At 47.1% G+C, this 21,247-nt stretch overlaps 1 protein-coding gene across 1 annotated transcript in view; it reads right to left on the bottom strand.

Annotated features, from left to right (window-relative positions):
• Positions 1-21,247, bottom strand: part of Cdh13 (cadherin 13) — a 1,037,872-nt gene that overhangs the window by 286,057 nt on the left and 730,568 nt on the right. The window lies entirely within an intron of this gene.

The following is a 21,247-nucleotide window of genomic DNA, read 5'->3' as shown; positions in this document are numbered from 1 at the left end:
GGATGGGGATGGACATGCCATGGCACCCTATGTAGACCTCAGAGGATAATTTTCTCAAGTTTGTGCTTTCTTTCTGCCATGCCGATGCCAGGGATTGAACTCAGGCCATCGGCCTTAGTTTCCTCCCTTTAGAAAGGGGGAAACTAGGACTGAGGTAATCTCAATAGCCTTATTCCCTTCCTTTGGTTTCTTCTCCCTTCTAACACTTCCTGGGCACGTGTAGCTGTGGGTTCTACTCTAGGCACCAGGACCCAATGCAAGCCAGACTTACAGAGTGCGTATTTTAGTGGCCAGTGTCACCGGGCCAGTCATCCACTGCTGGGAGATTTGAGTTGCCTCAACAGTAGAGCAGGTGACATCCTTGTGTGATACCCTCCGTGCTTTCAAGACTGTCCTGTGTTCAGTATGACCTCCGTGGGGCGGCCTGAGAAACCTTTGGTTCACCAGATTGGAGATGTCAGGGACTGGTACCTCCGCCCCCAACACTGCTGGATTATTGCCTCCAGCTTTGCTGGGATTCAGCATGTGTTAATAAGAGATAGTTAAGGTTGTTAAGAGATCTTTGAGGAGATATGTCACTGGTCTGCAGTTGCTGTGGTCAGAGCTGTATGTCAGGGTAGAGGCCGAGTACCCTGACAGCTTCCTTTTCTGCATGGAGTGGCTAAGTCACACCACACAGGGCTTCTCTACTGACAAGCTGAGAAAATGTCTGTGCTGTGACACCTACCTGTGTGTGCGTGAGAGAGACGGGTGGTCCAGAAAAAGTGTGTGTGCATGTGGGGGGGCAGGGAGGAGGTTGGGGGTCATCTGTGTCCTCACAGACATCATGGCCTCTTGTCAGCAGAGCCACTCAAAACAGTGAAGGAAAAGACATCCCACCTATATTCATGTGCCTCCAGGAATGGAAGCTTCCAGAACAGCTCATCTAAGTGCCCTGAAATACACAATTGTTCTGTAACCTCATTAAACACAAGGAAGCCATGGTGTCTTGTGTTTAGCCCTTCACAGTAACACAAGGCCTGCTGCAGTCACAGAGGCCAGTGTGTCGGGTATGTGGGTCACCCTTGGCTCTATTAGCAGAGCTGAGACGATTGTCACCGTGTCTCTTTCTGACCAGGAATCAGAGTCTTTTGAACAGCCATCTCATTCAGGAGGTTAAATGAGGCCATATCAAGACTGCTCAAGGCAACAAACAGGCAGGGAGTCACTGGTGTCCCTTGCTCAATGTTCTTAGAAACATTTCCCCTTTCAAACTTTGCCTCCTTTGTTCTAAGTGGAACTGAAGATACTAACATTCTGGAAATGATCTCAGTGATGAGATTGACAACCAAATATTTTGCTGCTCAAAGACCGAAAACGAGTCAGGGTTGGAGAGGGTGAGAGGGCCTTTGGTTTGTTTTTGGTTTTTAGGTGGTGGTGGTTCTACTTCTGCTGTGGTGGCCTTAGCTTTTCAATCCCCACTGACCAGGCAATGTCATGTCTGAAGGTGACCCTGGGACTCAGAGGCTGGGTGGGGGGCTCAGGTGCTCTCTTTGACAGCTGTGCCTGAACCTTCCAGGCCTTCCCATTTTAAAAGGATTTCATAGATAGAAAGAATAACAAGTGGTAGTGTGTGTGTGTGTGTGTGTGTGTATGTGTGTATGAATCTGTGTGTATATATGTGTCTGCACATACATGTGTCTCTGCATATATGTCTTTGTGTGTGTGTGCATGTGTATGTGTGTGTGTATGCATGTGCTGTGCCTCTGTGAGTTCATGTGTTTGTCTCTGTGTATGAATCAGTGTATATGTATCTGTCTGTGCATACATGTGTCTGTGTGTCTGTGCACACATGTATGTCTCTCTCTATATGTGTTAATGTGTACACACACACACACACACACACACTCACACGAGTACACTGCCTCAAAAAGGCTCAAAGAGGCATCAGATCCCACAGAGCTGGAGTTACTGATGAATGCTGGGAACTGATTCCAGACTCCTCCAAGAGTGACTGCTCTTAATCGCTGCGTCATCTCGCTAGCTCAGGAGGGGACTCTGATGTTAGGAAAGAATAGCTGAGTGCTGCTTCACATGGTTCATTATTGTGATTTATTATCGTTATTAATCACATATAATTATATATTAATAATTAATAGTATTATTATGCTGAGCTGAAAACTGTGCCCGGGCCACAGGGCAAACATTTTCCCACTGAGCCACACCCCAAGACTTGGTGCTATTTAAAAAACAACAACAACAACAAAAACAAACGCCATCATTTTCACAACGGAAACAGGAGTTGAGAGTTGTCAAACTTTGTTTTCTGCTTTCACTAGAAAAAGCTCTGTTTAACTTGGACTATTCATTGGGAAAGACTAAGCGTGGAAAGATACTTCAGGGCCTGGAGAGACTGACAGGAATTAGTGGGAAGCAAAGTGTTATTGATGTCTGTGTTTCCAGGATCACCACTGCTAACCTTCCAGACCCGCCCGGCTCCTCTCTGGACGACATGTTCACAGACCTTAGGTGAGTTCCTCTCCTAGCTTCTACCTTAGGAACATGGTTAGCCATTTTCACAGTGGCTCAGAGAGTTGTGAGAATTAAACTTAGTTTCTAATGAGTCTCATCCAGCATCACTTCATTCTAACTTCTACAGCACCAAGCTTGGGTAGGGAGTAATGTGTCTGGCCCCTTAACCCACTGGAGAGAAATAACCAGAGAAAAATGTATTTCAAAGCATCTATTCATTAGAATATGTCCATAATGTCAGTGTAACTGTGGGGATGTCCAGGGACAACTTGTCAGGGAAACACCTGGCCAAAGTCTTGAGTTGGTGGCAGCCAATCAGGGATAGAGATGAATGAAATTCCGTTCCTCTGAGGGCATCGAGGTTACGGTGACTGCTGGTGACGACCGCTCTGAAAAGACCTCGTTCCACTGCCAGCGGCATAAAGCTTGGGTCTCTGCCCAGATCTGAGCTGTGGCGATAGAATCTACCCACAGGCTGTTGTGGGGTTGACTGAGATATAGAAGATGAGATGGAGTGATAGTTCCTCCACCACTTGGCCTTGGGGTCAATTATTAATGAGACTTTCCTGGGCAGGAGTAAAGATACTCTAAAGAGACCCTTGTGCCTTCACCTTCAGTATCAGCCAATGGGGACAATGGATCACAAGACATCAAGAGGGAGTCTCATGCTGGGGGAAGGTAAAGGCTGAGGTCACACCAGCCACAGGGGAAACTTGTCCCAGTGAAGAGATTTTACCTACTTCTAAGAATTTATCCGACCACCTTACAGGGAGCCTGGAACTTGATAGCCAAGGATAGGCAAGGCCACACTTTGATCAAGATTGCTCAGCTACGGCTCTCTAGTTGACCTACTTAGCTTTAACTGTCCACTTGGCACAGTCACTTGGGAAGGGAGTCTCAACTGAGGGACTTCACAGATCACACTGGCTTGTAGGTATGTCCATAGAGGCTCATCTTGATTATTAAATGATGTAGGGGATCTCAGACCACTGTGGGCGGCACCATTCACTAGGCAGGTGGTCCTGGGCTGGATAAGTAAGCTAACTTAGCATAGATCCGCACGTGAGCCAGGAAGCTGCATTCCTCCATGAATTCTCCTTCGAGTTCTTGTTTGAGCTCTTGTCCTGACTTCTGCCAGTGATAGGTTTTGATGTGGAAGCTGAATCGAACCCTTACCTACCCTAGTTTTTGTTTTTTTTTAAATCACAGAACCAGAAAGGAAACCAGAACATAAGTTAAGCCTCAGCTGAGTGTTAGGACCATGGAGACGGAGTTGGGGGATAAGCAAAGTCATTGCTTCTCTCTCTTCCCTTTCCCAGTGTGACTGCATCAAATCTCTTTTCTCTGCTCTTCAGTATGGATTGTCTGTCGATTTGGCTCATAGAGGATGGTGGCTGAGCCTGGCTTCTCAGGGCTGACAGGGCGCAGGCTCAGCACCAACTCTGCTGACAGATACCCAGCGTATCAGGGAGGGTCATGTGACATGGTCAATAGCACTTCTGAGCATCACTCAGGTACAGCAGCCTTCGTGGGCGGAGCCACGCCCTCCAAAGACGGAGTCAATAAAAGCTAGAGCTATCTCAGGAAACCCATAGGCGGCCTCGGCAGAGGGGGACAAGGTGATTGTGGGTTCTGTGGGGGACAGCAGTGAAATGGTAGCCCAGCCGTTTGGCAGGATCGTAGCCACTTCCACAGCTGCCCTTCCAACCCAGGCTCTGCACGGTGCTGACTTGTTCTACACACAGGCACAGCATCACAAAGGAAGGGGGAACTTCATCAGGCTAGGGAGCCGGCCATGCCCTGTGGATCACTAGCATCTGTGGAAGAGTCTCCCTGTATCATTGCTTTTGCCAAATGGGCCTGCAGCTCCCCCACGAGGAGCACAGTCACCTTCCGGGCAAGGGGACGGACTGCCCTAGGTCATCGAAATCTATATGCTTATAATCAGTTTCCTTTCAGACCGTCCCCCTCTGTCACCCAGTCAGCCACACTGCACCCCCCCCGCTCTTACTCTTTTCTCAAAATGAACCTGCAGCAGGCAGGGATCAGAGGTCGAGTCCTCCCCGCAACCCCTAGTCACAGCAGTTCTTGGCCAGAACCTTGGCTCTCATGGTTCAGCCATCTGCCCACAGCAGATCACAGCCCAACACGGGAGCTCGGCTCTCTGCTCCACACCCTCCCTGCCTTGTCTCCTGTCCCCACACTGCAGGGACAACTTGCTGACCTCTGAGAAAGTAAGCAACTTGGGCTGTTCTTTTTTTCTCTCCGGGTAAAGGAGACTATGAATATTAGACTCTCTTTTGATTTGAAAAACAAAGTAAAACAATTCTGAAATTCCCCATGAGTGTCTACTGCCATGGGTGCCACAGCACATCACTGTTACTGGGTCCGTTTCAGCACATCACCATTACTGGGGACACAGTAAGTGTCAGGCACTTGGCCAAACGCTTTTCACGGTTCTTTTCTCTTCCTTTCCCCCATAGTCATATTGGGAGAAGCTGGTCCCACCTTTTATCTGTCAAATCTGAAAGGCATGTGTGACTTACTGAAGGCCACATAGCAGACAAATAGTAAAGCCAGTATTAGGCCACTGGACTAATGGTGAAACACTCCCCCACTCTCCCACTGTCTGCCGCGCGATTTAAGGAGGACACATTGGTGGAGCTAAGCAAAGGCTTAACAGAAGGGCATTTCTCTTGGCTTTAAAGACTGTGTAGGAATTGGGAAGATGCAAAGGAGTGTGTGCATGTATGTGCATGTGAAAGTATGTGTAGAGTGTGTATATATATGTATTTGTGTACGAGTGTGTGTATGTATATGAGTATGTGTGTTTGTATATGTGTGAGTGTGTATGAGTGTGTAAAAGTGTGGAAAGAGTATGTATATATAGGTTTATGAGTGTGTGAGTGTGTGTATATGTATGAGTATTGTATGAGTGTGTGTGAGCTTGTATGTATGTGTGCATGAACACATGCATCATCACACACCCTTGTTTGCACTCACACACATATACACAAACTCATACACATATAGTATGTGTGAGTGTGTGTGAGTGTGTGAGTTTGTATGTATGTGTGTGTGAACACATGCATCATCACACACACTTGTTCACACTTACACACATATACACAAACTCACACACACATACAGTATGTGTGTGCATGTGTGTGTGAGTGTGTGTGCATGTGTGTGAGCATGTGTACATGTGTGAATGTGTATGAGTGTGTGTGCATGTGTGTAGGTTGGGGGTTAATTACTACTTTCCCACTTAGTTGCTAAGATTCCTTTGGCTTTGTTCAGGGCCAGGAAGATAACCCCACATAGTAGGCTAGAGAAAAAGGTTCCACTGGCCTGAGACTATGGGAAGGGAATGGGGCAGACAAGTGGGGAGAGGGGTGTTCCCTGAAGCACGAGCTCCCTACTGGAGAGGAGAAAGGCCTTGACGTTCAGGGAGAAAACAGAAGATAAAATGAAGTGACTCAGCCTTTGCCTGAAGGCAAGGGAAGAGAGGGGTCAGGGGTCAGCGGTATGCTGCCTGAGACCCAACACTGCAATGTGGCCCTAGGTTGGTCCATCAGCTTCCCTCTCCCTCTGTTTCCCGATGTGTGAGGTGGGAACCAGGATAGTGACTGCCTCAGGGAGACCAGGAGGAGTAGTGAGACAAGGTGCAGCACTTCCCTGATATGAGCCAAGCACTGTTGGTCATGTTCCTCACTTCAGAAATCATGACCTTTATCGTGGCTAATGGTGGAAGCATAATTAAGATCAGACAGGAGCTGTTTCAAAGATTTGCACTTATCATTTAGTATAACGATTAACGGAGGCCTTAAAAGGACTGTATTTATTATGAGTTTCGTTAGCGTATGTTAATTATACATAATTATGAATTTCACCATGATCTTTTCTTTCTTTGTGTAATATAGCTTGCTCAAATTCACTCCATTGCCCTCTCTGTGCCTTCCTACTCTGGCTGATCCCTCCCCTCCCCTCTCTGATAACTTGGTGGCAGTACGTATAGAAACATGCCCCAAGGCTGGCTTTGTATCCTGGCAACTACAACCAATTGGCCCCTTTAATTTAAAAATATGATTTTTTCAGATGGAGACTTTCGTGTCTTCTATATATAAAACCATTCTTGCCTGCAAATAGACTACTTTCTCATTTTACTTTCTGATCTCGCGTTTCTCTTTCCTTTTCTTCCCTCACTGTTCCTGCTAGGATCTCTAGCCTTGTGGTACCTAGGAGAGTGGTCACCCTGCCCAGCTTCTAACCTAGAAGAAAACCCTTCTGTTTCCCACTGTGGAGGGCCAGGTCAGCTGTTGGCTTTCCACGCATGGCTTTTATTATGTTAGAGACTTTCCTTCTGTTTCTAATTCATTTGAGAGCTTTGCTCATCAAAGAGGTCAGATAATCTTAAAGATTAATTCCGTTTTAAAGTGTGCATGATGTGTATTGGGTGGGGGATGGGTTGTGTACTTGATGTGCCAATGTCTGTGTAGTCAAGAAGAGGACACTGGGGTTCCTGGATATGGAATTACAGGTGGTTGTAAGCCTGGGTGCTGAGAACTAAACTCAGGTCCTCTGTAAGAAGGCTAACTCCTAAGCCATCTCTCCAGCTCATCGCGGAATTTTATTAAATGATGTCTCTGCATGTAAGACAATCACACCGTTTTCGTTTTTATTCTGTCTGTGCGGGGGGGGGTCATAATGATTGACTTTTGCACATCGAAGCATCCTTGTCTCCCGGGGACAAACCCCATTGATCATGGTACAGGACCTCCATAACGTGCTCCTGGATTTAGCCCTTCTGGTGTTTGCCAAGGATCTTTGCCTCAGTGTCCACCAAGGAACAATGGCCAGCAACTTCCTGGTGACTCTATCCTCTGGCTCTGCTGTGAGGGGTGAATTTGGAAGGGTCCCCTCATCATCGATCTTTTTGAAAGATTGGTACAACTCTTCTTTCCATGATCGATGGGACAAACGCCTATCCTCGGCTTTTGTTTTGGTCTGTTTGCACTCCGTATTTCTTCATGAGTCAGGCTTGGTGGGCTGGATGCCTCTAGGAATGTGTTAGTTTTTCTAGTGGATTCCATCTGTGGGTGTGAGACTCTCCCATGGCCCTGTCTACCTCTGCAGCGTCAGTTGTACTTTCTTGCTATTCATTTCTGATGACCACATTCTAATTTTATTCAAATCTTCTCTTCCCTTCATCTTAGTCTAGTCAAAGTATCCTTTCTTTATCCTGTCAAAAATTTATTATGGCTTCCGCCACATGATCTGGCAATCCTTACTTTTAGATATTTACCTAGGATTGAAATCAATGTCTCAAGGAAGTGTTATGACATAAAGGGACTTCAGTGTCCATTGGGACACTGATGACTGACAGGCTGAGGGGACAACCAGAACATCCACGAGCACATGAATGGATACAGAATGTATGGTCTACGTAACCCATTGGTGTACTACTAGAATACTATTCAGCCTTGAAAAAGGAAGACATAAAATGTGTGGCATTACTGACAGCCTTTGAGGACATTGTGCTGAGTGAAACAAACTAGGAACAAAAAATAAATATTGTTTGAACCATGTTAGTTTACTTTACCTTTCCAAGAGTCATCTGAGAGGAGATCCTTAGTTGAGAACTTGCCTACATCAGACTGGCCTATCGGGGAAGTGTCTTGGCTATGGATTAGTGAAGGAAGACCCAGCCCACTGTGGGCAGCACCATCCCTAGGCAGGTGGTCCTAAACTGATGGCTTGCAAGCTATCAAGCAGCATCCTTCATGGTCCCTGCTATACTTCTTAGTTGTGAATGAGCTCCTTGGTTGGTAGTGCTGAGGAATGGCAAGAAGGCTTGCCTTCAAATACCCACCATGAGTCCCTGCAGACTTAATGACAGACTATGACCTGGAATGCAAGCTGAACTAAATTCTTTGCTTCCCTGAGTTGCTTTTGGTCAGACCGACAGAGACAGAGTCTAGTTTGAGATACACTCCAGTACTCGGAATCGTGAGGACCTTGGGCAGCAGAGAGTGGGAAATTGGGAACCTCTTTAAGCAGCAGGCCTGAGTCTCCAGGTAAGCATGGTGTCACCTCACCTGTGCAGCACAGCACCCGGAGTCAACAACATGGCCCCACAAACTCACAGTTTGCAGGGTGAATTCCTAAGAGAAATCCAGTAAGAAAAGTCATTCTTAGATTCAACTACTAGAAGATCTCCAGTGGCTGTCCAGACAACCCCTTTAGGAAATTATAGCTGCTCCGGAAGAGAGGATTTGACAGGAAAGAGTGAGCCCTGAGACTTTCCTAATTCACCAGTGTTCGAGGTGGAGAGAAGCAGGTGATGAATGAGGAAAGCCAGGGTAGGAGGCCTCCCATGGGTGTGGCCTGTGGACTTTAAGCTTCTTTTGTCTTAATGTTCTTGTCCACGACTTTGCCCAGGTCTCTAGTGAGGGGACATCACCAGGTTGCACCCTGACAGCTATTCCATTCCATTTATAAAGTCTGCTTGGCAAAGACATGATTAGTTGCCTGGTGAGAAATGAAATTCACTGTCTTACCCTGATGGAGGATAGGGGGAGGTGGATAATAATTGGGGGGAGTGTTCTGTTTTTATTACAGCCCGAGGCCACGATCACATTAAAACCAAACACTCCTCCGTGGTGCTTTAAAATGTCATTGACTGTGAGCTTCGGAGCCATTTTGCAGAGACCTGTGGATGGAAGGAAATGTGCCTAACGAAATTTAATGGCTTCTAAAATATTTTTCAGGGGAAAACAGAGAGCAGTCTTCAGTGCAGCACTTGAAACTGTGATAATGTCACCCCGAAATGTTCTCAGTTCCCAGAAGGAGGGGGAAGCCACATGACCTCTGGCTGACGCTGTGCTGTCTCTGGCACCTAAGAGTGGGCTGCAAAGTCATGACCTCAGATGAAGGTATGCACCGGGATATAGGAGCCAGTGACTTCCTGAAATCACGCCTGCTAGTTACGGAAGGCAGTTAGGTCCTTAAAACAGGAGCAACAGGATACCCTGATACCTAGTCCAGTGGCATGGCAGTCTGTCTGTAATCCCAGGGAAGAGGAGACAGGCCTTGCCAGGCTGGAAGATAGTTCAGAGGGTGGAGTTGCTTACTATGCAGGTATGAGAATCTCGTCCCCCAGAACCCATATAAAGGCGTGCACGGTGATGGGGTGCAGGCGTGGACTGGAAGGAGAGCAGAGCTGAAGTGTGATAGGAGTGGATGGAGGTATTTATACACATCGGCTGGTTTGGTGGTGGAGAGGCCACATCGGAAGCAAAAGCAGGATTCTGTAGAGTATGTAGAGTGGGGTGTCATGGAGCCAGGACGTCCCCACAGAGTCTTCTAAGGAGGGAACTCAAGATGCGACTGGAGAATATGGAGGACGCAGTGTTGCAGTGAAGACTCAGACTGCTTCAGTCTAGAGAAACGTACAGTGCAAGGGCCCTGAGGCCAGGGTGAAGTTGGCCCCTGGAAGCTGTGAGGGAGGCCAGCTGGAGTGGGGTCTGTGGCCGCTGAGGAGTAGAAGGTGTCACATGAACGGCTCATTGGGGACAAGGTGACTGGCATTTCATAGCACTGTCTGTCTGGGTCACAAGTGGCTGTGACATTCCTGGAGTTCCATCCAAACCTTGTCCGGCTTTTTTGGTGACAGAGGTGGAGAACTAGGGCTGGGGGAGGAGACTGCTTCTTGCTGTGGCTTCATGACCAAGAACACAGGGAAACTGTGTGCAACAAATTACCAACGATTAAGCCAGCCACTCAAGTGGGATTAAATAGAATCTCCTTCGAGTGCTTTAGGGAAAGGTGTGTGTGTGTGTGTGTGTGTGTGTGTGTGTGTGTGTGTGTGTGTGTGAGTGTGTGTGTGTGTCTGTGTGTGTGTGTGTGTGAGAGAGAGAGAGAGAGAGAGAGAAAGAGAGAGAGAGAGAAAGAGAGAGAGAAAGAAAGAGAGAGAGAGAGAGAGAGAGAGATCCTCATGTGGGCTGTATAAATGGGGGGTGAGTTTTAACCAACCTACAAGACATCATAGCAGAAAGAAGGAATATCTTGTCATGTTCTCTGTGCCTAGAATTGACAGAAGACCCCGCCGCATAGCATGGGGATTTGGATGGGAGTCAACCTTATTTTTTTTCCCTGTTCTCTCAAAGGCCATTAGCCAATAATGCTCATCCCTCAGCAAACTGAAATTAGAGGCGCTCTCTGTTTATCGATCGCGGTCAGATGCTTCCAAAGGCAATCCCAAGTTTTCAAATCCGCTTCATTTGCTAGCATTGTTAGAAGGTGGAAGGAATTACTGTCACTGCCTAACAGATTTTTGTAAAAACGGTTTGAAAGGGATAGGGAAGTCAGAAAATGAAACAAAATAGAAGCCCCAGCCTTTTCCCCTAGAGGGAAGCAAAAAAGTAAATTCTTAGTAAATATCTACTCCACGCTCAGGTATCGCTGTGATTCAGTAGGTAATTCAGATAGCATTGAACTTTGTCTAGTCAGAAAGCCATGAAAGACACAGATGCTGGATTCCATTAGCAGCTTGGTATCTTAGCGCCTCCCTCTAGCTGATAAAGCCACGTGCCCGACACGGACTACGTGTAATCGTATTACCCGCTAACAGGATTTGTGCCTGGAATTCCCAGGGAACGCCTTCGCCGGCTCACCCACATGCCCAGCGTCAAACGTGTTTTGGTAACAGCTGGCTCTGATGGAACAGGAGACCCGCTAACCCGTTTGAGGAGGCTTTAGGTATCGTCTTGAAACATTTGCATCCTGTAGTTCAAAGGTTCAACGTTAATGGAAGGTACGCAGCTAGGCAGGATTTAGAAGGAGGTTAAAGAATTTGGATGTAATGGTACTCCGTGACTGAGAATCCTTTTGTCTCGTTGACAAATCACACAGCATGGATCAAACCACCTTAGATCCTCTTCCTGGAGAAGGGACGAAGGCTGGATCTGTTCTACAAAACGTACAGGGCCTCACTATATGGAGACAGCATCGGTTAAGAGCAAAATAGATGAAGAGAATACAAGCCTAGGGCTTGGCCATTCCGACCTACATGCCGTGTGTTAACCTTTCAGGGGATAAGGTCAATGGAGAAGGCTCTAGGAATAGCCCAGTCAACATTAGCTCCCTAATGGTGACTGAGTCCCACCATCCTGAGTGAGGAGACCTGAACTAAGTAACTTTGACTCTAAATGGACTAAGCCAGTCCTTTCTCCTTTTGCAACAAGATGCCCCACCTAGCCTCCCAAAGGGCATCCTGCTGCTGGTACTTGCCTCCCCATCTGCCTGCAGAATCCTGACTGGGGCACCCCTTCTTCTCTCCACACAATCACAGAAGGTAGCCCTAGGCAGGAGCACTGGGAGAAAATGCACTTGTAGCCTCCAAGAGAATAAATTGGGCTCGTACCTGCTCTCTTGCTCTCTTTATGGAGATCACTTCCTCCTCTTCCTCCTCCTCCTCCTCCCTCCCCCTCCTCCTCCTCCTCCCCCTCCTCCTCCTCCTCTTCCTCTTTTCCCTTTCCTCCTGCCCCTTTAATATGTTCTCCTATGCTTCCTGGTGTCCAGAATTTCTTGTTTCCATAGAAGTGTCTAGTGCCTGATGTCTAGATCATTCTTCCATCCCTTCATTCCTCGTCTTCTTCCCCATTCATTCCTCTACTTTCCTCTTGGCATTTTCTGTAAGCTCCACCCCCATAAGAAACCCGTCCCCATTCAATCACGTCACTAGAAAACGCATGGCAACGACTGCTTTGGTTCAAGAAGAGACGGCCAGGTTCATGAGAAGCTTCAGTAACCTTCACTCGGGCTTAGCTTCCCCATTCTTCTCTCCTCAACAATCCGCCTCCTCTCTTTGTTCTGTAAGGCTCTCTCCATGACGGGTGGGGATGTATGGGTTTATGTACGCATAGGGCAAGACGGGAAGCCACCGTCGGCAGTTTTAATCTAAGGGTAACCTTAGAAAGCCCTTTTCAAATGGCAACCACGTTATTTTGTGTCTTTCTTAAAGATGCTGAACCACTGGGTCAGGGTGCACCAGAGGTAGGGGTTCAGTTTATGGATGGCACCTTCGGCACTCTTTGCTATTCAGGAGATGGTGCTCGTCTTAAGGCTAATCAGAGAGAAGGGAATGCTGTCTCCTGGGTCCCGAGACAAAGAGCTAGTCCGTATTGGGGGCACGTGACCAGGTGCATGTTTCGCTGTAAATGAGGTCTCTGAAGAGTGTTTCTGACCCAGCCACATCCTCTGGTGCCATTGCTGCCAGGACACGAGGCGCCTTGCATTAAGATGCCACCAGGGCGGTTGCTGTCTGTGGAAGACGGCTCGGGAATGAGATGGAATGCTGTGGGAAGTGGGCTCTGGAAAGCAAACACTCGCAAAAGAAACCAAGAAGCAACTGGAAACTTTGCCCTCTTAAAATGCCATGCATAGTCAATTATGCATTTGCGAGTCAATTATGCATTTGTAAGTCGATTACAGGGGAAAAAGGAAAACAGATGAGTTTTAAGACTTTAAATGCGCCATGCTGGAAAGAGCTTCGATTTAGGAGAACAATAATTTTAAAAAATGGTTTTAGGTCAAATGAGAAGGAAAAGCTTCCCAAGTGCCTCCTGGGAATCAAATTAAAAATGAGTAAACTAATTTTATTTGCGGCTTAAATAAAACTCCCCTGAACTATTTAATGGGCACCTACCTCCTTTAGGTACATTCTAGAGAAAACTCAATTTGCAATTATAAGGCTAAGGAGATTAATGGAACACTACATTTCATTTGTCGGAGAACCAGTGATTAGAAAGAACTCCCCCCCACCCCCCTCTGAGTTAGAGTCACAGCAAGCTGGCTAGACCGAGTGTTGGGGCCGAGTGTGTCATTGACCTAGTTAGGTGGTTGTGTGCTATCCGTTAAGTTCAGGGACCCGGGTTATTTATCTTTCCATAAGGAGGCCTCCAAGCCTGCCTCGTGGCATATAGATGGAGCCTAAAACTAGAGGTCAAATACATAAAGTCTACAATGGTGTCTCCCCAGCTTTACACATTTGAAGTAACTGGGCCAAGGGAAGGCCGTATTTCCCCGAGGTGACGATGGTGTCTTCTTTGCCTCAGCCTCTAGGATGCAAGTCTCACCTGTTGAGTGAACCTGCTTGCACTTGAGTACCACGCCAGCATGGCTCCGTGTCTTCTTTGTTTACCAAAGTGTTCCTGTCCCCAGGGAGCTGCCTTGCCTGTAGTGGGTATTCAACGTTGTCCCCTGAGTGAGCATATTAGAAAAACTGAAAACTCCTTTGGAGACCAGGAAGGTTGATACTATCGATCCCCCAGGACTTAAGCCTCTAGATGTGTCTGTCCGTGAGGGGTTATCTAGATCGGGCTAGTGGAATTAGGAAGACTCACTTGGGATGTGAGTGGCACCATTCCCCAGGCTGGGATCCTGGACTGAATAAAGAGGAGAAGATGAGCTGAGCACTAGCACAAGTCTCTCTCCGCTTGCTGTCTGTAGATCCCACGTGACCAGCTGCCTCATGTGCTCCTGCAGCCATGTCTTCCCCACCATGATGGACTGTATCCCCTCAAACCGAGAGCCAAAACTGATCCCTCCTTCCTTACTGTTGTTAGATAGGCTGTTTCAGCAAGAAAAGGAACTAATGCCAGGACCCACTTGAGAAAATGAACAGACATGTCTCATAGCTTTTGTAAGGCAATGGCTGTTAGAAAGCAGGTACAATATATAATATTGTTTTAGGGACAGTGCTTGAGAGTAATGAACAGACCCCCTGCACACAAGCTCTTTCTCTTCTGGGGTTATATCTATTTCTTTAGGTAGATTCTGCCATCTTCATCTGGAGATGTGAAAACTCAGGTTTAGAATATCATATCCGTCACCTTTGCTCTTGCTAAAAGCAAGTGCCTGACAGGAAGTGACTTAAGAGAGGAAGTGTTGTAAATATGTAATATTAATTGGGGGTTTCTACCCTGCCTCGGATCATTTTGTTCCTAGATAAAAGACACAAAACCTTTATATTTGTAATAAGCCTTAATCAGTACTAGAGCTGTGCAGATATTGATCCTCTAAGCTGTTAGTGTCTACTTCCCTATCAATAACCTCAAGATATGACTTACCACATTCTGCCTGGGCTACTCTTACTCAAATGGTCAGCCCTCATGGCCAGTTCTGTTCTCATGATCCCTTACCCTGTGGTGCCTTCCTCTCCCTCTACTCTCCTGTTCTCCTAATGGTTTCTGTCTCTTACCCCCGAGCCTGGCAACTGAAGTCCCGCCTACCCCTCTTCTGCCCTGCTATAGGCTGCAGGCATCTTTATTCAACCAATAGTTTTAAATTAAGGAGCAAGGTTACATAGTAGCATCACTTGGTCTATGTGAGGATTCCCTCATCCCTGAGGCAACCAGACCTTAGGGGCCAGTGTTAAGCATTACAACACATAGCAACAGACCAGACCTCAACAAGGAAGGGTTTATCTTGGCCCACAATTTGAGAGCATATAGTTGATCATGGTGGAGAAAGCTTGGATAGAGGGATGGCTTGTTACCGTGGCAGTGGAGTGTGAGGGAGCTGACTGCATCACCATTGTGTCACATCAGCGAGCAGAGACCTAGGGCTTGAACCAGGGCTGTCTATAACCTTCTAGACCTGACTTCACAGCCCTGAGTCCGCTGGTAAGTTCACACATCCAAATCAACACCCTAAAACAACCCGAGCACTGGGTACCAAGTGTTAAAACACATGAGAGTGGAAGGGGCATTTTACATGGAAATAACGTGCTGGGTTAGCGTTGCCCAAGGAGAGAGAGGTAGGCCTGGGATTCCGCAAGGCTGTGCTCAGATAGACCTGGCTGAAGACATAGCTTTGGGTGTGTATTTGGGGAAACAGGAAGGAGCAAGGAGTGGGCAATGGGAAAGCAGGAAACAGAAGTGTTGAGGAGAGGCCCCTGTCTCAGTGCGGTATTGATAGGACCCGCTATAGTGTTCCTCTCACAGCAAATAGTACACCAGAATTGCCTTCTGGGCAGGGGGCTGGGCACTACTCTACTTCTGCCTCCTGGTTTCAGTCCAACTCTCTATGGACTTCCTTACTTCTGGGCTGCCCTATGTCCTAGCGACTCCCTATCACTGGAGGAGCAGCAGGCATGCTCACCCCAGCTACAGCCTAGCTCCAAGGGCCCAGGGTCACCCATGCTAACTGAACCCTCCAAGTCTATTTATAGTTCTAAGAAGCCTCATCTCCTCCCGCTGAGACGGCAGCCAGGCAGGATGCACGCCCTACAGAGAGGGCCTCTACCTTCAAGAAACTCTTAAGCTGATGTGCATGCTTGTGAAAATGCTTGTGAAAATGGATAGTGAGACGTGAAGAGCACCGGGTAGTGTGCATTCCGAGAGCCAGTGTTCGACCAAGAAAGGAGCGCATATGCTAGGCAATTAGTTCCAAAGGACTGCTGGGAGAGAGAGGGGCGGGACGTTAGAAGACGGGAGACTTGTCCTTCTCAGACTGTCTTGTTATTATCCCCTGTTCTGTCTTCGTCGTCACCATCAACATCTGTTAGTTTCAATTCACCCAAAGGGGAGGAAAAAAAAATCTATGAATTTGCTTATCTGGATCCTGAGGTCATGGGAGACTTCATCTTCTGCCTTTTAGACATTTTCTGCGGTATAGAAGGGGCACTCGGAAATTAAAAGAAAACACGGTTCATCCATGATAGGAGCTACCACGTGGCCGTCCCCGTGGAAGGGGAACCACACACATTGAGTCCTTGAGGAGGATCCAGGTGCAGAGCCGCCTGCAGGTGGCCTCCACTCCGACAGCACGAGTCATGGGTGGGTCTTGTATGTTTCTGAACAAAACTCCTTCAGTAGGGGATCCATCATGGCTGGAGGGGTCACAGGGAAGCCGCCAAGGAAGGCTTTGGCACAGAGAAGGAATGTTCCAACGTTCTAACTGCCAGCCCTCCGCATCCACGGGCTCTTGTGCTTAGCACTCAGCCGTTTTCCAGACAGAAACACTGGGAGACATAGCGACACCCGTGTTGAGCATGTGCAAGCTTTTCTCTCATCGTTCCCTAAGCACTGCTCTGCAAAAATCTGCATCGCGTTTATGTTCCATGAGGCGCTGAAGGCAATACAGAGACGAGGCACCAGGTGCGCGTGTGGTTTTCCTTCTATGCCAACAGCACGCCATCTTGGAATCTATTGACTCGGGCATCTTTGAGAGGAGGTAATGGTTGGTTTTAGTGCTACTTGCCACAAATTAGATCTCTGGGCAGGAAAAAGCCTCATCTGAGGAAGGCCCACCCCAGGAGTGTGTAGCATCTGCTGGTAGCAGCCCAGATAGTAGGGATACGGCAGAGGGAAGACTAATCCTTCGCCATTTGCTTGCTTGGCCTTCTTTCTTCATTTGGGTTGTTTATCCTGCTGCTGCTGTAGGTTTTATATTGGTAGAAGAATGGGCTCTTGGTTCTTCACCAAGTCAGGTGCTTTGGGAGACAAGACAGCTCAGAAGGGATCCGTCAGGTCAGGGACTGTCCGCTCTCCTAAAAGCATCTGAACTTACACCCCACCCCCAAAGACTGCTGGGAAAGTAAACATAACCAAGTCTCCCAGCCCCAGGACTCTTGGAGAAGGACTTCATTCTGCAGAAGCTGAGTCACTTGGAGCCAGCAGGCAGCCAACACAGAGTCTGTCTGCTAATCTGCGTGGAAGAAACAGCTCGTCTCCAAAGTGTGAGCCTTCGCACGGCACACCTCGGCTTTTCATTCCCGCAAGATGTATTATTTCATTACAGCAAAATGGGGGCTAACCAGCGCTGTGAGCTGTTTCGTTTACGTGGTTGCTAGGCAACCAGTTTGCCCCCTCGGGCTCCCAAGGCGGCCTAGGGTGCTAAACTTCACGTTGTAAATCAGAGTGTTAGAGGAACTCAGGTCAGCTTTAGGAATGTACAGTTATGGTGACAGACAGGATTCAGCCAGCCCTTAATTTGAGGGCTCAAATTAAGCTTAGACTTTTGGATTCTAAGCATGGAGAAAGGGAGGTTATCACAGCTATGTTTAAAGGGAACAGGACTAGAGTGTTTAGAAATACAAAATACATTAACATAAATGCAAATATATGTAAATTAGGTATCAATTTGAAAAGACTGATAGTCAGATCTCTTATTGATGATGGTGGGTGTAACGTCTGACTCCAGCTGCCTTCTGATTTGTCGGGAGCCATTCTAGTGCTTGCCTTGTGCCCTGCCCTGACACCTGAGGCAGATCTTTCAAGGTTTTCCCCACCCGAGACACAGAGTTCAGTGAGGAAGGGGAAGGCTGCACGGGTATTTTTTGACTTGTTTTTATTTTTTATACATTTATTTGAGAAAGGGTCTCATGTATCCCTGGATGACGTTGTACTCTCTACAAAACAGCCAAAGACAACCTTGAACTCCTGATCTTCTTGTTTCTATCTTCTGAGTGCCAGCACTGCAGGCTCCTGCCTTCATACCCATGTGGTGCTTGGGGGTCCAACCAAGGGCTTCGTACAGATAGGCAAGCACCAGCCCCACTGAGTCACATCTCCCACAGCAACAAGTGTGTTTTCATTTCAGTAAAAAGACTCAGTATGAACCACACCAGTAGACTGATCAGGGCAGTCGGGCTGGCTGGTAAGACTTGCATTTAAGGCCAACTGGGTTATCACCTCCCTGTGGTACAAAGAGGAGACCCTAGTGGGCACTCTTTTCAGGACAGACCTGTGAGCACTGCTCAGGAGCACACGCTCCTTCAAGGTGTGAAATGCTCCTACAGACACCGGGAAAGAGCAAACTTGGTCTCTAACATCTATGTGAGAAGACACAAGCAAAACCAAAATCAAAACCAAAAGCCCAAATCACTGACAGTTAGAAACCACTTACCCCACTTTCTTTAAAAAAAAAAAATTATCGATTATTTGGGTGTGTGTGTGGGGGTGTGTGTATGTGTGTATGTGTATGTGTGTGTATGTGTATGTGTGTATGTGTGTGTGAGTGTGTATGTGTGAGTGTGTGTGTATGTGTGTATGTGTATGTGCATATATGTGTATGTGTGTATGTGTATGTGTGTATGTGTATGTGTGTGTATGTATGTGTATGTGTATATATATATGTGTGAGTGTGAGTGTGTGTATGTGTGAGTGTGTGTGTATGTGTGTATGTGTATGTGTGTGTGTGTATGTGTGTGTGTATGTGTATGTGTGTGTGAGTGTGTGTGTATGTGTGAGTGTGTGTATGTGTGTATGTGTATGTGTGTGAGTGTGTGTATGTGTATGTGTGTATGTGTATGTGTGTATGTGTGTGTATGTATGTATGTGTGTGTGTTTGTGTGTATGATTGTATGCATGTGTGTGAGTGTGTGTATGTGTGTGTACATGTATGTATGTGTGTGAATGTGTATGTGTGTGTGTTTGTGTGTTTGTGTGTGTATGTATGTGTGTGAGTATGTGTGAGTGTGTGTGTACATGTGTATATACATGTGGGTATGTGTGTGCATGTGTGTGCGCGTGCACGTGTGCGTGCCTGCATGTAGAGGTCAGAGAATAGCTTGTGGGAGTCAGTTCTCTCCTACTACCATGTGAGCTCTCTGGGGATGACACTGAAGTCGTCAGCCTTGGCTACAAGCATCTTTGCCCACTGAGCCATCCAGCCAGCCCTCTCCCACTTTCTTAAGGTCATGCCTTGGGCACTCACTGAAGTTCAGAATTTACTCATGAAAATAGGCGCTCCAGAGGCTGACTGGTTTCAGACCCCTGGCCTGCTATGCACCAGCCACTCATTCCTGGTAAAATTGCTTAGCCCTGTTGCACCTCTGTTTTTGTTTGTTTGTTTTAAATCTGCAACACACAACTACCACTGTTACAAACCTTTCATGGGAATCTTGGTGATTAAATTCTGTTATTTGTGTAAAGAACTTAGCATAGCGAGTCCTCAGAAAGACCAGCCATCGGTGCCGTCACAGACAGTAGTCAGGAAAGCACAGGGAGCTATGTGAGGTCAGCGATGAGAAGAACCAGAGCAGGCTTGGTGCAATGCAAGTGCTTCTGTAAGCCATTACGAAAACCACAGATCCCAATCAAGTGGCCCAGATGGACAGGCTGTGGACTTCGGGGGGGGGGGACTGCATTCCTATTTGACCCCATGTTCTATTGCACAGACCCTCCCATGTTAGAGGGGTTTCCCTGAGTCTCAGCACCACAGAGGATCTAGGCTGCTTGGTGCACAGATGTGAGAGGGTTCTCCATCTTCAACACCATGAGCGGGGCTCAGAGCTGCTGAGCTAGGTTAGTGTGGGAGGCACCATCTGTGTGGAACCCATCAGAGCCTACAGTCACTGTTCCTGGCTTACACAGTGGCCATGATGGGGACCTTCCCACCATGGGTTAACTGCTTAGGGGATAAGAAACCTGCCTGGAGAAGCAGGAGTTCTGCATGGCAATAGCACAAACCCATACTTAACTCCCCCATCTGTTTTCCCTGGGGAGAGCCCCAGCAGCAGCCTGTAGATGTTCCTGCAAATGTCTTAGGAAAGTCATTCCTTCTGTGGTCAAAGAGTCCCAGGACTCCTCTTGAGTTTCCTGAGGTGTCTGTCAAAATCCTTTCCAAAGAAATCCTTCTGTTTCTGGCTAGGATGCCCCTTCCCTTCTGACTCTCCCAGCGTCACAGGCAAAGACAGAGGAATTGTGCAATTCTAGGAAACTGACAGGGAAGTTTTATGCTTAGCTTAACCTTTGTTCATTCTCTGTGTTGTATTTACTAGTTTTGCTTAAATATGAGAATAATTTAAAAACAGATTAAAACAGATTAGGCACAATTCTTTTCTGTCTTTCCTTCTCTTCTTTTTTCTTTTTTCTTTTCTTTTCTTTTTTTTTTTTTCCTGTCTGTTAAAAACCTTCCATGTGTCAGGGACTGTACTGGTAAAGGAGAGAAAGGTGAGAGGTCCCGTCTCCTGGAACCCAGATCCTAGAGTGGACTGGTTGACATTCCTCAGAATGGCAGCTTCTTTGGCATTTTCTAAATTCCCCTGAAAAATCACCCTACACCGATTCCACACTAAATCACCCTGCTAGTTGAGACACTGTCCACCGAGATCCAAAGACATGATACAAAGTCCTCCCACCCCAGTGACCAAAGTGACAGGGGCAGACCAAAGACGCAGGCAGAGAGTGTGGTTTTCTGAGAAAGGTGATCCCATACATGGGCTCACCCCACATGGCTTGATATGTAAACGCATCTTAGAGGTGATAGTTTTTTCTTAAGGATCAACCTTAGTACCCAGACTTCCACGCCTGAACTTAACTCTTTTAAGTCAGTATGGAAGGCGTTTTAAATTTTAAAGACTTGGCAGTTTGTGAAACACTTTTAAAGGACCATCACAACACACCTGCTGAAAATCAGGACAGGATATGATCACCACACTGTGCAGGTAAGAAACCAAGACCCAACTTCTACATAAGAAGAGAACAGCATTGGGACCTAAATCCAGAGTTAACGGAGGCATCCAAAACAGTGTAACAGTGTGTCATATACTCCATATACACCAGTGCCAAGGAGGACCATGGTGTACAGTCTCTGGGCTTTGCCTTTGAAAGACATTTGTGTGTGTGTGTGTGTGTGTGTGTGTGTGTGTATTATAGATGCCGGTTTATATGTGTATGCATGTGTTTTATATGCATGTTTGTGTGTGTATGTGTGTTGTATATGTATG

Source organism: Rattus norvegicus, chromosome 19 (genome assembly GCF_036323735.1).
Source record: "Rattus norvegicus strain BN/NHsdMcwi chromosome 19, GRCr8, whole genome shotgun sequence".
In the NCBI taxonomy this organism is placed as follows: domain Eukaryota; kingdom Metazoa; phylum Chordata; class Mammalia; order Rodentia; family Muridae; genus Rattus; species Rattus norvegicus.
The sequence above is the reverse complement of the archived record's forward strand: the minus strand, read 5'-3'. Positions and strand labels throughout refer to the sequence as shown.